Consider the following 18,836-nt stretch of genomic DNA (forward strand, 5'->3'; position numbering starts at 1 on the left):
GAGGCGTTGCACGAAGAACACGTATGTGGTTTTACATCGGTTTTACCTGGTGTTTGGGTAATTATTTCAAAGTTTTCTAAGCAGTCTTTTTTTAACATCTGGCAGGTATATGTCGATTTCCATGTAAGGAAATCTCTCTTCATCTTCTGCTCGGGGTCCTAGTTCTGCCTTGATGGTATCACTCTCCACATTTAAGCTACCTAGGAAAATAATAAGTATGTTGAACATCGAATTACAATATGAGGTTTTTTTTAAGATTAAAGGTATCATCGATTAACAATGTAGAAGCGTGAATTTGGATAAGAGAATTTAAGGTAGAAATATGAATGACCCAAGATGTCTGCTTCAGGAACCGATGCTTCAAGAACGGAAAACCATTTGCTATTGAGCACCTTCCGCCTAGTTAATCCCACTTTTAACTTTCTTGAGATACGCTCAGTATCGCCTGGTTTAACACACATAAAAAACGGATAAAATATAACTCCAATAACATTCAAAATCTTTATAGATATATTCCTATGAACACAATTCTCAAATGAAACGTGGCCGAGTTAAGTGAACACATCTGAAAAGCCAGTTGCTTCTCAGGTTCCGCTTCTCTGCCTCCTTCCATCCATTCTACCTCCAGCATCACAAATACTCTGAACAAGCATATTTCCTGCCTGCATGACAATTCAAAACGAACTGGGATTCCGAAAATCATTTTTTTTACTTATGCAATGCAACTAACTGGCAGTCCGAGAAGTCTCCGCACTTTTCCAACATTCCATCTTTACACCTGGGACGTCAAAATCCATATCCGTATGCGGTATTTCACCTCCACCTTCTTCTTGGGGCCCTGGTTCCGTCTTTATGAAAACTGTATCCGGATTTTGTAGATCCATGGCACTTGTGTGGAAGGATTTGATAATTAGTACAAGCCCAATCAAATAAACCTGAAAAAGAACATAGTTTTAACGGAACTATTATTTGAATGTGTTCAGAATATTCTGTCAAAACAATGATATCGTATGCTAAACGCATATTGAAAATAAGGATATAAGAACTGTGACTATTTTGACTTTGAAGTCGACATTTGAAATCGGTTGAGAGAATTGTCGACAATCGTTGGATAACTCAATATATACTATATCCATATCTTAAGTTAAACCAGCAAACATTTCATTGGGTCCGCCATTATATTTTTAACAGAATATTGGTTATCGATATTTGAAATGCTTGATACATGGTAGACATCCAATTGACAGTTAAAAGTTCCTCAAACAAAACGCCATTAGACCTCCTAACTTAGGTTTCGATTGGCGTTAGTTAAGATAAGTTTCGATAGAGACAGCGCAATTGTAAATTTGAGTATTCCATAGCACAAATTAAAGGACAGTGGTCGCTCAGTTTGATTTGACAAAATTGATAGCGATGAATATAAGCATCAGTACTTACCAACAACAATCACAAGAATGGGATTATAAATTTAACTGCGTGGGCTGAACAGTTTAAGGAACATAATGTAAATCGATGTGAAGAGATTTAAAACAGGATGAAATCACTAGCAGTAAAGAAAGCCTACGTCAAAAAATGATATTTATGCATAGACAACAATAATGAAGTCATAGAGATTTATTCTACTCAATCTATCATTATATTTATTTATTTTGCTAAAGTCGCATATAAAGAAAAGATTTCGTAAAGAATGAAAATTTAAAAGTGAAAACAAAACAGCGAGTATTACAAAAAAAAAATTGACCCACTTGCTCCACATTAGAATGTCCCCAAAACAAGCGTGCAGACGCGCGACATTTCAAGGCCCGTTTATAATAAAAATTAGCGGTATGAATAGGCCGGTGCCGTAATCCGCATTATTTTAGATTGTCGTTTATAATTGGATTAGGAATAGAATATAATACGCCTATAGAAGTGACAATGCCGCTGTAGCTTGTATATGTCAAATGTAAACCTAGAATATATGCTTCCTCCATCTTATAAAAGTCATATTGTTTTATATAAATAAATATTGAAACGATGGATTCATCAGACATTGTTGAATGTGGAACGTATTTGTCAATTCTGGGGCTAGCACACCTGCAATAGGGAAAATGCTGTTCTAAAGCAACTAGAACGTTTAATCTTACGATTTTTCATCTACTTCCGTATGAGCAAATTGAAATTTTATCATATTATTACAATGGTGTTAATACATAATGCATTAATTTTGCCTTCTATTTTAAGTAAGGAACATGGCATCTTCGTGAAAAAGTGTCTATAGTGCTCGAATGAGATAATGTTCAGGTTTGTTGACCTCTACCAAAGCGATGCGATTTTATTAACAAAAAAAAAATATACGAAAAATCGAATCAAACTTTTTTTCGAAATGGGTGTTGCGAGATTGACTTCGGTAAACATACCCATGTACAAAAAGGATTTGAAAATAGTAATGCAATACAAAAGGGTGGAGATTTGAATATGAATCTCCCACTATTAAACAATTTACTCAATGTTATTTCTATTTTAGTTTTTTGTAAAAACCTTTTGACGGGCATATAATTTCCGAATTAAGCTGCACTATTAAGCAAAATTCAAAAATAAACACATGGTTTCAGTAAAATAACCTACCCAAATAAAAAACTATTTATTTCCGTAGATATTGTAAAATATGCTTTAAAAGACTTATTTTTCCTTTTCAGCGTTCAAAATTTAACGACTTTTGACAGCTTGACAGCATTTTATTCTTGTTTTATTGTGGATAAATTTTGAAGGATAGAAAACACACTCATATTTTATAATAATACAAACAAAGAACCTATTAACCCATTTTGTGCATGTACTGAGCTTTTTTCCATAAGAAGTTAAGTTGAAATCAAAGTTTTTTATAAGACTCAACCTTCTGTCCTATGGAAACGATTAGATATTTTCTGCTTCCCAAAATTTTTATTTAAAAAACTATATATTGGGCTAATGAATTAAGATAACATGCCGAGTTCAATTATATTGACTAAGGTATTACTTTTTTAATCATGGACCTTAAAAGCCTGTAAGAGGCGTGTTTTAAACTAATGGCCCTGAGTTTCATACATCATCGTCTATGGTAAGCCCGCGGGACCGTTAAATCTGTGGTTATGTTAAGCCCTTTTTTTTTTTTTCATATTAATATCCCAAAGATATCAATCTAGTAAGAAGAAAATCTATGTCTCCAGATCTCCAATAGCGTAGAGCTTAAATAAACCACTCTCTAGATCAATATCTTCGGGCTTTTTGTATGGCCCCATTTTGTCACCCCCTTAACCACAGACGACCACAGATAAAACGGTCGTTTGGTCCAGACAGGTAAACATATTGTGGACCATAAATGAATCTCAAGGCCATTTAAAAAAGTGCAAACATAGACAATATAACTGCACCCAGCTAACATCGTTGATTCATTAGCCCACAAAAATTAGGGGCAACTGCTGTACCTATGGACACTATGCATATTTCACAAACTGTACAACCTAAAATTACAAAAAAAATATTAACATGTAGTAATTTTGTTATATGGCAACACTGACTAACGGCCATTTCTCTTCTGTCCCAACTTGGAAAGCGCAGCAAACTACAATTTTTTTTTAGTAAAAAGTTAGTTTATTACCATATTGAAACGGTTTTTCCTAATACCCGAATCACAAATTTCGATATGTATTTAGTTTTACTTGAGAAATAACATATCATACACCCATTGACGATATTTAAACCTTCTTAGTAGATTATCTTAGCCATTATAACAATTTTAGGTTATAATGTCAAAATTGTACCTGTGGACAACACGATGATTGTACCTGTGGACTGTCCACAGGTACAATCAATATATCTTTTAAAGTTTAAGAATTTATTTTGTTTCTATTCCCAGTGCATATACACGGTGTCCGGAAACTCGTAGTACAAGCGGGAAACTGGAGAATCTACACCACATGGGGAACCCAAAAAAACATAAAGTTTTTTGATTTGAGCATTTTCAAAAAAAAAAAAAAAAAAACCAAAAAAAATATTTTTCTGCTATTTTAGGGTTAAATTTTTTTCTGGTGTTTAGGGTTGAACAACAGATGTTTTAACCCTGCAGAGCAGAAATATTTTATGAATACACCGGGTTAAATGAAGGATGATTTCAAAATAATGCTTCAAATCCGAGTTTCTTCATTTGTTTTACTTTCAAATAGTTTTAATTAGTTGGTTACTTTGATCTTCAGTAATAATTTATAAGAATTTGATTAAAAAAAAAAATAAAAAAAAAAAAAAAAATCAACTTCAAACTCGATTTACTCGATAACGAAAGCTCAAATAAAAAAAAAAATATACTACAAAATCGACTCCAAATGTGATGTAGATTCACCAGTTTCCCGCTTGTACTACGAGTTTCCGGACACCCTGTATAGTGCGTGGTGACCGGATAAATCATCAAAATGATTTGAATTTATCACATTTTTAAAAAGTTAGAGAAAGTCATGGAAAGTGATAAAACAAAAACTTTTTTAACTGGGTTAAGTAGGTTAGGTTAGGTTAAAAAAAAGTTTTTTTTCATCGTTTTTAATGACTTTATATCGCTTTTTAAATGTGTGTTGAATAATCACTGTGTTGAGTTATCATGGAACCGTAACTTATGCCAAGGTTATTATCACTCTAAGGACGGGTTGTTTCGGAGAATTTGAACAATTCATCAAATTTCAACGTTCATTTACGGGTTCTGTGATATATAAGTCCTATTCAAATTCTGTTATTATATCATTATAGGCTAGTTGCTTGACAGAACTGAAATAAAAACAGAACTTAAAAATATCTTTCACAGAACTTGAAAATTAACTTTGAAATTTTGAAGAATTATTCAGATTCAGATGACGAGAATTCTTTCATATGCCTGAGTTGCTATATACTATCTGAAGACACTGATGGAGATCACTATAGTATTGATTCGGAAGAGTTATACCTACAGAGCTGCATGTGATGCTAATAAATAATACTATTTAACGGAATGCACACCATTAAAATGTTATTATTATTACTTGTTAAGTTAAGACGGTTTCTTTCTTATATTTCTTTATTTTTTGTTTGTTTATATTATTACTGTCCACAAGTACAAACGCGTCCACAGGTACAATGATGTGTGTCCATAGGTACATTGGGTAGTTGTACCTATGGACAAATATGCCGTTTTTTTATAAATGTTAATAACTCAACACTGAAGTGGTTAAAATTCATTATTAATAGTAATTATTGTGTCTTAACTATTTATTTTCCAAATAAAAAAATAATCTAATTAAAATGTTATACCCAAAAAATTAAAATTATTGTTTTATTGAAAAATCGGGATTTTGTCCACAGGTACAGCAGTTGCCCCTATATTTAAAAAATAAAAATATTGGAATGCAGGAAAAGGAAAATAAAAAAAACCCACAGCTATGCACACATAAAAATACTTTTTATTTTTAAAAAGACAATGGACAGTAATACAAAACAGGGTCAGTACAACCGATGTATTGAGCATTGATTAATCATTGAAGTAGAAGATAAAACTAATATATTTAAACAAAACATGAAACAGAACAAGACACAGAAAAATAAAAAGTAACGGTCTCAACTAGGAATCGAACCCAGGATTTCTGTCTTACTGCAACAACTTAATAGGATTTAATTTGACCTTGCACAAAAATACAAGAATATATACACAAAATACATATTCAACAAATTTAAGTGTTAATTATTATTGCCACAGCACTAGAAGTTATTCAAATTCTCCTGCAAGGGTTTCATATAATTTCCACAGCTTTGTCGTCAGCAAACATAATGGAAAATGCTGGTTAAATCTGAATTCTTACATGATGCAATTCTGGAGAGGTTTAAATGACCTTGTTTGATGTAATCGTGGCTTTTTTTAGCAGTTTTAGCATCCTAATACGTAGCATTGTATCGCGTCGGAATACGGATAGGTCTGAAAAGGAAAATTAATTAAATTATTAGCCAATGAAGTACATTCAGAAATCAGGAACATTGTATCAAAGAACGAGAGGTTAGTACCTGTATTTTACAACGGGTTCGGGTCCTTCTTTCAATTGGTGGAGATAGACCGGATAACACACTTTAACACAACACGGCATTAATTTATCACCTTGAAGAATTCTAGCACGTAACATTATTTTTAGATGGATGAAAGAAAATTCAAAATATTTACGCTAAAAACTTCAACTGACTTTTCAACTTACGAAATGGCGTCTTGGAAATTACCGTTAATTTTTATCGGAGCATAAAGCATGCTTAGCTTCTCTTTCTGTTACACAAGTCGCTATGGTAGAGAGCGAGAGATCAAACTACAATTTTTGCTCTAAGCCAATGAGATCTGAGCTTTCAGCCACAACAGCTTTGTCTATAAGAATTTGGGTATTGAATAACTCCTCCCATCAGGGTTACAAGGTCATGCGGGAGTTATACGCCCCTGGCGTAGAGTGTAGACATTAGTCATATCGGGTATTGAATAAATCAGTTGACGTGTACGAAAGACAAGTAACATTCACACAAACTGTTTGCTAAATACGTCCCATTATAATATTGGTGGATTCTTAAAATGCATTGATTACAGTTCACCCATTATAAAAATATGGATTTCCAATTTTTTGTCAAAAGCGGAATTTCGGATCCAATATAAGTTAATACCGGAAATTATTTTTGAAGATAGATATTTTATGGATTGAGTTATCCACGAATGATGAAGATTTTCTCGACCGCTTGCAAAAGTTGAGATACTGCCACAATAATATCCTTATTCTCAATTATGTGTTATGTATAAGAATTCAATGTTATTATGACAGAATATTCCAAGAGATAACAAATATGCAAAGCTCATACGAATACGAGTTCCGTTACAACTATGTTATGTTTCAGGTATATTTGTTTAGGCTTGAACAGATCAACAATCGCTACCACAAAGCAGTGCCATGGATCTACTAAATCCAGAGACTGTTTCCATCAAGACGGAACCAGGGCCCCAGGAGGAAGGCGGAGGTGAAATGCCGTATATGGATATAGATTTCGACCTCAAAGATGTGAAGAAAGAATGTGTGCAATATGCGGAAAGTACTCATACAGCCAGTAAGTTTTAATTATTTATAAATAAGTTTTTTGGTTTACTCGATAATCTCAGTGTAAACTAGACAAAGGGTAAAAATTAAGAAAATTACAAAGTAAAAACAAGGTCAAAACGAAGTAATAACAAAATACCAACCGTCCAATAACGGTGTATAACAATTTGTTATTTGAAACGATCCGCATAAGGGTAAATTTATGATTTATATTCCTTGGTGTAAATAAATACCTCCCCAATTGAGAATAACTCGTCTTAAGGTATGGAATATTAAATATGTGAGAAATGTAGGATGTTAAATTCTGATGTTCAAAAACAATGTCCGTTTTGAAATGTCGTGCAAACAGGACATATTCATGTTCATTACATCCTCTCTTGCCATCCATATTTCTGCTGATACATGTTTAATCAATGGTATATTTCGTCAATATTTTAGTATACAGTAATTTAATAAAAAAATGTTATGTTATTTTTTTATTATTTATAATGGTTAACATTTCAACAAATGAAACAGTTCCATTTGAAGTCATGAAATGTATTTAAAAGTGAACTTATATCGGAATATTGTTGAGTTAAATATATTTACAACATCGGAGTATATGTTTCCCAAATTTCAGATTCGTCTCAAAGGCGCGTAATACTGAGAAGTTATAGAAGAATTGCTACAATAGTATTGTTGGTACTGTCTTGTAACTGTCCCGCCAGGAATATGCTACAATAGTATTGTTGGTACTGTTTTGTAACTGTCCCGCTAGGAATATGGAACAATATTATGTGAAGCAACTCAGGAGTAATCAATGACGAATTAATTATTTGAAACAAATACATTAAATCACAAATAATTCTCGTTCGGGTAATTTAAAAAAATGTAATCAATTAAGAAGGTAGCTATAATCTTGGTTTTCTCTAGGAATTGCTTTTATAAAATTTAGATATAATTATAATAAATGGAATCTTTCAATGGTACGTGAATGAACTTCATAATTTGGAAACTAAACTGTGGAATTATACTCGATATGACTCCTAACTAGTGACATTTACAATGTTTTGATAGTATAGATTTTTTGAAAATCATAAGATAATCTTTATAAAGCTCAACATTTTCAAAGCTTTGTTGGATATAATTTCTATATGATTTATAAAATTGAGTTTCGTGTCAAACCATATACCAAGTCATTTATTTCCGAGACAGAAACTACCGATATATCACTAATAGCATAAATTCTAAAATGATGAAAGTATCTTTGCAATAAATTATAAATTTTAATATTCATAATTACAAACACTAAATATTCTTCATCTTGATACTCACAACTCTTTTAGACACAAGCGCCAGCTTCTATGGAAGAGGAAAAAAAAAGTATAATAATTGTCTATGTGCCGCAACCTACTCCTCCAACGAGACAAAACCGCTGCCCTTGTCCGCCCCCACTCTCCTGCTGAACTGCGAGCAATTATATCGAATAATCATTCGATAATTTTGATGTTTTGATCAAATTATTTCGATCTTGTACATGTTTCGATCCCGCCCATCACTAGTGTAACTTCTCTGACAGCTATTAAATAAATAATCTATGAAATTTCTTTCTCATTTTTCTCAAGGTCGCTGAAGCCGCACAGTCATCGGGACAAAGAATCTCCTAGTCCTGACGTGTGCGGCTGAGGTTAATAAATCAGTTTCCTCATACAGTCGTTTTGAAAGGGTGGGTCCCCTCCAATTGCCTAATAATATTAAAGACGCAATTGCAATGAAATTATCATTAACCTAGAAGGTCAGTTTCCTGATAATTATTATAGTTGATTGTGACTTCATTACTGTCTATAAATAACTTACCCAAAGTATTTTGTCGACAGATGCTTTCGTTTCATCCTTTTTCAATACTCTGTTTAACCCACGTTGTTTATTTTATAATCTCATACTCGTGATAGATTTTGGTTAGTGCTAATATCGCTATTTGGTAGCGTTCGTTATAACCAATCAAACTGAGCGACCATGGTTCATTAGTGCTATGGCATACTCAAATACATAATTACGCTGTGTCTAACGCGACCTAGCATTACTTTACCCATTGGGTACACCTATCTTAACGAATCTATTTGGTGTTTTGTAGTTTTGTAAGAAGGTGTTAGGAACGTTTCAATTAATACATCAAACTAATACCTCAAGACGTCAAACTTTCTATTTTAAGTCTAGTATTTGGAGGGAATTGGTTAAAAATAATCGCAAATTATCGAAAAAAACCTGGGTTACCGATATTTGTTAAAAGATGAAATTAAAGACAATTCTTTCAACCGTTTTCAAACGTCTTAACTTCAGTCCAAAATACAGTCGCAATTATTTCCTCATTTCCAATTACGTGTTTTTACGTCTATACGACTTCATTGGTTTGACAAATTATTCCAAGCAAAACCAAATGTTCAAAGCTTATTCATTGAGTTCCGTTAAATTACAACTATTTTCTGTTTCAGGTATGTTTGTTTGGGCTTGAAACAATTACTAAACGCTACCACAGCAGTGCCATGGATCTACTCAATCCAGAGTCTGTTACGATCAAGACGGAACTAGGACCCCAGGAAGGAGGCGGACGTGAAATTTCAAATACGGATATAGATGTCGACCTCCCAGATGTAAAGAAGGAATGTTTGCAATATGCGGAAAGTACGCAGACAGCCAGTTAGTTGCAATGCATATGTACAAAATGTTAAACTCGGATGTTCGGAATCCATGTCCTTTATGAAATGTCGTGCAAACGGGGCATATTCGTGTTCACTACTTGCTCTCTTGTCGTGTATAAGTATATTTGGTATTTACCTTAATGCGTTCTTGCCGGAAACTACAAAACTACAGCACTCTTTTAACTAACATATTGTTCAAAAATTAAACGGTATTCTACGAATTAAAGACAAAACAATTAATTAAAAAAATATATGTGTACATATTGCTCACAATAATTCTCTATTCCTCGAGTTTTCACCTCATCTATGTTTGAAAATTATATTAAATACATTTATTTTTGTCCACCAACCTTAAAATAAATATATATTGATAAAAGAAAACATGACTCCTTTGACTCCGGAACAAAACGTCACACTTAGAGTACTCAAATAACTCAATCTGACGTCGGGGATCATTACTATTTCTTAAAATAACCTAGTCTCTTAGGATGGTTTGGGTCACAGAATTTGAATAATTCATCAATTTTCAAAGTTCTTTTTCAAGTTCTGTTTAACATTATTTATGCATCGAAGATTAATATACATTATTTATTTTTTTCAGGTCTCTTTAAAGTGGAGACTGTTACCAGCAATGCGGATCTTGGACCTAGAGAAGAAAATGAAGGGGGATTTACTTATACGCAAATTGACATAGACCTGCCGAATGTTAAAAAGGAATGCTTAGAACGTTTTGAAAGAATTAACCAGACAGCAGGTAAAATCTTTTTTTCATAATAGTTTAGTGAATCAACACAAAAAAAACGGCCAAAATTGGAAACTAGGCGAATGTCGAATGGTGAATAGTGTTTTTCTACGGGAAGTATATTCACTACAGACACAAAAGTTCAACTAAAGCCATTATGTCCCCTAAACTAAAACATGCCAGAAATTTATTTCCAGAAATGATTCAAAAGTATCCAAAAAAATATGTATACAACTATTGGCTATCTGCAATAGTTAAGTAAATTAGTAAAATATTGATAGGAAAAAAAAAAAAAAATTATTTTGCCAAATTTAATAAAGCATTCCTAAGACAGAAAATAAATGAAATATTATGGAAGATTGTAATTTGAGACTAAAAACCGTTTTTGATGCTAAGCTACCTCATGAATATCGTGGTTAAATAAATGTAGTTTTGTCACTAGAAATTTACGAAACATTGATTCGTGTTGTTTGAAATATAAGAGAAGTTGGATGAAGCGCAAAAGTAAAATATTAACTGTCGATTGTGTTTGATTTGGTCGCTGCAGAAGTTCGCTAGTTTTGTAAAAGTAACCAACTCAACATGTAGGAAGTTGCCAAGAGATAAACATTCAGCAACCTAATATTTTGTTTAAATTTTTGTAATTTCATAGAAGATGCTGACAAATGTCAGTTTTCAATACAGAAATTAATTAACATTTGTGGCATTGATAAATTTGATATTCAGATAAATTTAAATTGGATATATGTGTGTATTTCTGGCGGAAAATTAACATATGCATGTCTCACTCAAGTTATAATGTACTAAATGACTGGTTCAGAAACAGAGAAAACAATTCAAAACTAGAAAACTTGATTTTTTCTACGTGCTGCTTCCCAAATAATAAGAAAATATATTTGCAAATGGCCATGTGACTGTAAAAGCTGTTCTGATATACCGGAAATAATGGCGGGTGATGATTTAGTTCCTGAAACCTTGAATCTGCGTACATATAACTGTATAATCAAAGAAGAGATTGAACGATAATGGACCTGATATTCGAAGAAGGCGGTTAGAAATTAGCCACTCCCTATTAATATCTTCAAGGCCCAGGTATTCTATGTCATCGAGTTTTTTTATATTTAAAAAAGAATGTACGGATCTAAAAATTTAATTTAATTTAATTTTTTTTTATCAGGAGATTTTTTCAATGTGGATGAGTGTTTCAGGCGAACAATTATTGCTTATAAAAATAATTGTTATCCTTTGTGCTATGCATAAATAAAATCTTGTCTTTAAAACATTAATTTATCAAAAAAAATAATAATTAAAAATTTAACTATAGGGTTATCGTCATTACGCATTATTTGTCAATATTTTTATTTATTTATTTATCGTTTCTTTACATCGTATCTTTTTTTTAAGTTAGAATTTTTAACCTCACTAGGACAAGCCTGTGTTGAGGTTAATAAAATATGATTGTGAAGGTGACAGATTGATATTATCAAAGATCTCTAAAGTGAGAGCTGGGCTTCCCACAATGAAGATTCCTGCAATTGTCCGGCAATGTTGTTGTTAACTTAAAAACATTAGGTGACCTAAACACTTATCATGACATGAGGGGGAATTAAGCGCAAGGTGCATAATTTTATCGATCAAAGTTTTAGGTGCATATCCCGCGTACCTTGAAGTAAAGTCATGTAGCTGTCGAAGGGCCTCTTAAAAGATCTATCCTGCTTATATAATATAAACCGTGAAAAGTGATTAGATTTTTTCAGTATTTTTAAAAAAATTATTTATTAAGTAAATAAAAACAATTCGTACAAATTTAGGGAAGTCCCACAAAGCTGTCAAATGGGAGCTTGTCTGTTGGTTCTACCAATTAAACATTCTACTAAAAACAAGATATGTAGGCAAATACATAAAAAAATAATCAAGGATACATGAAATTTTCTTGCATTTACCATAGCTTTACCATTTAAGAACATAGTCTGATTTTTTTTCAAATTTAAATGTTTTATTGAAAATCACTGAAATTATATATTCAAGAGTACGGCTTCCATAATTATCGTAATATTCTTATTATTGAAATTTTTTATTCTTGAGATACCATTTTACAAACACTGTTGTTGTTGTACTAATTAAAATTGTTTTAATGAAGCTAACCAATTTATAACTGGGTGTTTCTATCTACAAATATAAATAACTGCAGAAATCGGTCACTTGTTACTGTTTTCCCATTTTCTACATTAACTGCGAATTAAGTGTGCTTATCTACACTTAGTAATATATTAAAGTAATAAGTCTCACAAAGCATTATATTAATCTTTTTTTTCAAAATTATTGGCAGATCTGAAGACGCATCCTGTGGAAAAACGATTGTCATCTACGGAGTGCAACTATTCATGTTCTCGGAAGGGAAATTTGACGTGCCACATGCTGACTCACAGAGAAGAAAAACATTTTTTATGTTCCGACTGTAACTATTCATGTTCCCAAAAGGGTAATTTGGCCAAACACATGATGACTCACAGTGGAGCAAAACCTTTTTCATGTTCCGAGTGCAACTATTCATGTTCTCGGAAGGGAAATTCGACGAGCCACATGCTGACTCATAGTGGAGTAAAACCTTTTTTATGTTCTGAGTGCAACTATTCATTTTCTCAAAAAGGCAACCTGATATGCCACATGCTGACTCATAGTGGAAAAAAACTTTTTTCATGTTCAGAGTGCAGCTATTCATGTTCTCAATGGGGTGATCTGTAGAGACACACGCTGATTCACAGTGGAGAAAAACCTTTTTCATGTTCAAAGTGTAGCTATGTTTGTTCTCGAAAAGGAAATTTGACGAGTCACATGTTGACTCACAGTGGATAAAAACCGTTTTTATGTCCTGACTGCAAATATTCATGTTCTCTGAAGCGTAATCTGACGAGCCACATGCTGACGCACCGTGGAGAAAAACCGTTTATATGTTCCGATTGTAACTATTCAAGTTCTCAAAGGGGTAATCTGGTGAGACACTCGCTGACTCACAGTAGAGAAAAACCTTTTTCATGTGTCAATTGCGAGTATTCGTGTTCTCGAAAGGATTATTTGACGAAACACATGATGACTCACAGCTGAGAAAAAACTTTCTAATGTTCCGACTACAACTATTCGCGTTCTCCAAAGAGACACATGCGCACCAAAGTGCGAAATAAACTTGTCATATTTTGATCCAATTGTGAATTTTCTCGAAGAGACTCGTCCTCTTGTTCCGTTAGTTGCTATTCACCTTCGCAAAATCATGAAATCGCACAGAATAGACTTGGTTGATACTATCAATCGGTTGTTAGATAGTTCTGAGACTTTATAACGGGAATTTTCCAGTAGGTATTCAATCTTATAATCATAACTTAGTGGTTAAAATCGAGCCGCTTGATTATTTCCGAATATTATCGTGACAGTAATTATTTACCATCAGTATGCGTGTTTATGCACAGAAAGTGTCAACTAATGGTAATAAAATATAAATATTATTTCTCTTATATACCTATGCATGTATCTCGTACTGCCAACGAATACTGAAAACATATTTACTAACTAACTAACTAAGCATCACACCGTATCGCTGCAGGGTTGGGAAGAGAGGACGGACCTACGAACAACTCGTTCTTCCTTCATTATCATTCACTCCAAACATTTAGCTTTTCACTCCATGATACATCGATTGATTACCGTTCCATTAAACAAAAATAATTTTAACAAGGAATTATCTATAATTAAACAAATTGCTGTAAATAACGGGTATGAGACAAAACTAGTAGACAATATTCTTATTAAAAAATTGAAACAAATAGCTTCAAATAAATTTATTTTTTATAAATCTAATAATAATATGAATATTAATCACCAATTCCAGTGGCGTAAAGTACTGTATACAAATAACTTTTCTTCTTAAAGTGTAAAAAAAATCCCTCCAGAAATAAAGCCCGCTTTTCATACTAATAATAACTTAGGTAAATACTTAATTAAAACTAAAGATATTGATGATAAACTTAGCCACTCGGGCATATATAAACTTAATTGTAATGATTGTTCTGCTTTTTATATCGAAAAAACGGCCCGGAACGTAAACATAAGAATAAAAGAACACCTGAGGTGTGTAAATAATAATGCTTTTTCAGAATTCGCGAATCATCTACTAGAAACTAACCATTCATTTGATAAAACCTCTGGGACTACAATATTAAATAAAAATGGAATTGGAATTAGGTTAAACAATTTAGAAGCCTTCGCAATTAAAAAAGCCGTCAATAAAAAATCAAATATACTCAACAATCAAATCAATTTTGTAACTTAGCTTGTCACCACATATTATATTAAACTCACCGTATTCTGGTAATATTCTCCACCATAGCTTGTGGCAATAAGGGGAATTGAAATTAGGACTCAGAATATCAATTGTGATATAAAATATAAATGTATATTTAATTTAAACTTTGATTACAAGAGCAAGACTTAATTTTAGAAAATCAGGGGTGGTTGGCTATTTGATAGCACAACGTAATTTGAACTAGGCCACGACATTTACTCGTAAAATTATATTAACTATAAAGCTTAAAATAAGACATCACCACTGAGCGCCAGTCTAGAAAACTCTTCTAAACGAATTTATAAACATGGTGATATCTAAGAGATTATGTGTCTAATTCATCTGGATTAATAAAATTGTCTCACGTGCGTATATTAAATCTCCGACATTCAAGCAGCCCGTTCTCCGATGTCCTTTCGCCTCACCTCGAAAACCAACTGCCGGCTTCTCTGGAATTCAACGCCTAGCTTACTTGAACCCTCCAAGTGGCAGCTGTAATTCCATGCCAACGCGTGTCTAGAAGTCTTGGTATGTCAGCGGATGGTTCCTACCGCTACATTACCCCCCTGGCCAACAGAATTTCTGCAGGAAATTCCACTACGCCACCTGGCGCCTGTAGTCGCATGACAGAAGTGTGTTGCAGCTTCCAAAAGTATCTTGAAGCCATCCTAGAAGACCAACGTGAAGACGTCCAAGGAGCCATTCCCACAGAAGAAATAATTTCAGTACCCTCCATGTTACTTGAAGTCGGTTTAAATGTCAGACTTGTGAGGTATTCTGGAGTAAAAGTGGTGCCATCCGTAAAAGCGGTTCCAATTGAAGAGAGACTTCTCCATACTCAATGCCACTTAGCTTCAAAATTACCAGAATACTGTAGACGTCCAGAGAAAACTGAAGAGCCATTCTTGAAGAAGTTCCAATTGAAGTAAGATTTCTATATTGTAGGTTAGAGATGGTTGTAACCGATGACTGATGTTGAGATCCAGAAAGAATTCCTAATAACACGTGAGACCTACTGAAGGATATACTAAAACTTACAAGATAATCACCATGTTTTGAAAGATCTATGTTTTAAAAAAAAAAATGAATAAGAAATACAATAATTGACCATTATAAGCAAAATTTGAAAGCAAAAAAAAACTCTATTTTAAATTATCAATTGATCTCCACCTTATGTAGTTGCTGATTAAATAAATAAATATCGAATTGAAATATTAAATAATAGTATACTGACACCTATAGAACCCTAGAAAAGTAATATCCAAGAACCAAACCTCGAAAGATTCATTTGAAATTTATCATATGAATTTTTTTTTTTTTTATATAACTCCTCTGAAATATGTTGAAAAAAATTTAATTGTAATCATCTGAGATCCACCCCATGATAATGACCCTTAGAATTAATTAAAACTTCTGTTGAATAAGATTGGATAATTTCTGATAAATAATACCTATATCTCATAATTAATATTAAGAGTTTCGTATTTAATACAAAATTTTGTAAATTATGTAAAACTATCTAAAGACAAAACACCAATTTGCACACAAAACCAATAGTTTACAATTCGTAATATTCAATTTAATTATAATTATTCGCGAATTTATCCATAATCTTATCAAAATGTAATATATTTTAAAACATGCAACAGAATTTCCTAAAATTCTGGAAAATAGATATTTTAAGCTTCTGTAGCTATCATTTTCATGGCATTTATCTGGTGAGGATAATAGAACCTCCTATGGAGAGCAAAGAATTGCTAAAAAAAAAACTAAATATTCTAAGACATTCACTACAACACATGTTAAGACTAAATAATACATACTTACAAAATAAAATTAGGATCATCATACTTGTGAGAAGTATTCATTACAGGGATCAGAATAAACACTTCTAACAACCACGTTGTTATGCAAAAGACATTGCCGTTCCCTTTCCTTTTTGTAATTAAAAAAAAAACAACAATGCCAATCACAAATCCAACATGTCTGATAATTCTCAACTATACATAATCAAAGTATGGTCGTGATGGCCAGTCACTCCCACACTCTGACAATATTTAACAAAGATAAAAATATACAATAATGACAACACATCTATAATACCCAACTAATACGAAACACAATCAACACAAACATTCAACGTAAGGACAAAAAGCGCAATCGTGTTCTCACGATGAATGTAAGTTTGCAAGCATAATGTCGGTTTATGCATGCCACATAAAAATAGCGGTATAACAGACCGAAATAGAATCTCACCAAGAGAACAAAGTTTTGCTAGAAAGAAAATTGATTAAGACGCAGAACCATCAACTTGTTCTACCTTCAGTATATCTTTAATATGAAAGGTACCCAGTGCCTTCCCATTCATGTCAGCTAATTGAAAGGTACCCAGTGCCTTCCCATTCATGTCAGCTAATTGAAAGGTACCCAGTGCCTCCCCATTCATGTCAGCTAATTGAAAGGTACCCAGTGCCTTCCCATTCATGTCAGCTAATTGAAAGGTACCCAGTGCCTTCCCATTCATGTCAGCTAATTGAAAGGTACCCAGTGCCTTCCCATTCATGTCAGCTAATTGAAAGGTACCCAGTGCCTCTCCATTCATGTCAGCTAATTGAAAGGTACCCAGTGCCTTCCCATTCATGTCAGCTAATTGAAAGGTACCCTGTGCCTTCCCATTCATGTCAGCTATTTGATAAGCAACCGGGGAAATTTTCCCTACCACCTTGCTTTTGATGAATTTTGGTGCAAGTTTAGCGGAAAAATGATTACTCGCATCTGAAAGAATAAACGATCTCCGCCAGATGATATCTCCCACTTTGTACTGAATATCCCTGCGACGCAGGTTATACTGACGCTTGTTGCGTTCATAAGACTGTCTTAACGATGTGCGCACCCGTGAAAAAATATCATTTAATTCCTGCAAATCAACAGGCCAGGTGTCACGTTCGGAAAATTTTATATCCTCCGCATTGAAATCAGCATCTGCATATTCCTTACCTGAAATGACAATCTCTCTACCAAAATTAAGGAAAAACGTCGTGTACCCTGTAACCTCATGTACCGCTGTATTTATTGCTAATTCAATCTCAGCCAAATGGTTCGCCCATGTTCTGTGGTCAGAACCAACATATGAAGCAAGGGCTGAAACTAGAACCTTATTGACGCGTTCCACCGGATTATTCTGCGGGTGATACCTACAGTTGTAAAACAAATGTCTTATGTTGAATTTTTTAACAAAAGCCTTCAAGTCCCGTGAAATGTACTGTGGACCATTATCCAAAACGATTGTGTCTGGTACCCCAAACTTATAGAAAATTTCATCTTCTAGAATGCTAGTAATGTTATTCCCTGTAGCTTTTCTCAGAGGAAAAAGTTTGGTATATTTAGAGAAGAAATCAGAAATAACCAATAAATAAGTGTACCCTTTCTTGTATGAACTCGGATAAGGACCTCGTTAATCCGTCGCAATCATCTGCCATGGGCGTTGAACTAATTTGGGATTTCCCATAAGCCCTGGTGGAAGCAAATTAGTGCTTTTATAACCTAAGCAAGTTTGACATTTGTTAATAAATTGTTTCACATCTGCTGCCATCTTGGGCCAATAATATTTATGCCTTATCCTATTTAACGTTTTCATTATACCAAAATGAGCACAAACCGGAGGAACGTGGTGTTCTACAATAACATTCTTTCTAGCTTCTTTAGGAAGAACCTCCTTCCAATCATGCGACATATGAAGAGCTTCCATGCTTTGAATGTGTTTGAAAATCTTATTATTCACCACTTTCCACGCCGAAAATTTATCTGACAACTTGCAATAATTTTTTCTCTTAATTCGATGTACCATTTATCAGATGTTTATTTATTTATTTACGGACAAATAGTCCATTAACAACATATTAATTACACGAATAAGTTTTATAAACAGAGATGACAGTGAAAGGAGAGCATATATAAATGAGGAGCGAAGACAATAATAATGACAA

General features: G+C 33.3%; 1 long non-coding RNA gene across 1 annotated transcript; it reads left to right on the top strand.

Annotated features, from left to right (window-relative positions):
* Nucleotides 1-9,591: 9,591 nt before the first annotated feature.
* Nucleotides 9,592-13,260, top strand: LOC149416265 (uncharacterized). The gene is made up of 3 exons (XR_016303468.1): nt 9,592-9,770; nt 10,374-10,526; nt 12,844-13,260. It is a non-coding gene; the product is annotated as an uncharacterized LOC149416265 (long non-coding RNA).
* The last annotated feature ends 5,576 nt before the right edge of the window (nt 13,261-18,836 follow it).

This window comes from Hesperophylax consimilis, chromosome 17 (genome assembly GCF_061612785.1).
Source record: "Hesperophylax consimilis isolate HC1 chromosome 17, BYU_Hcon_1.0, whole genome shotgun sequence".
Classification (NCBI taxonomy): Eukaryota; Metazoa; Arthropoda; class Insecta; order Trichoptera; family Limnephilidae; genus Hesperophylax; species Hesperophylax consimilis.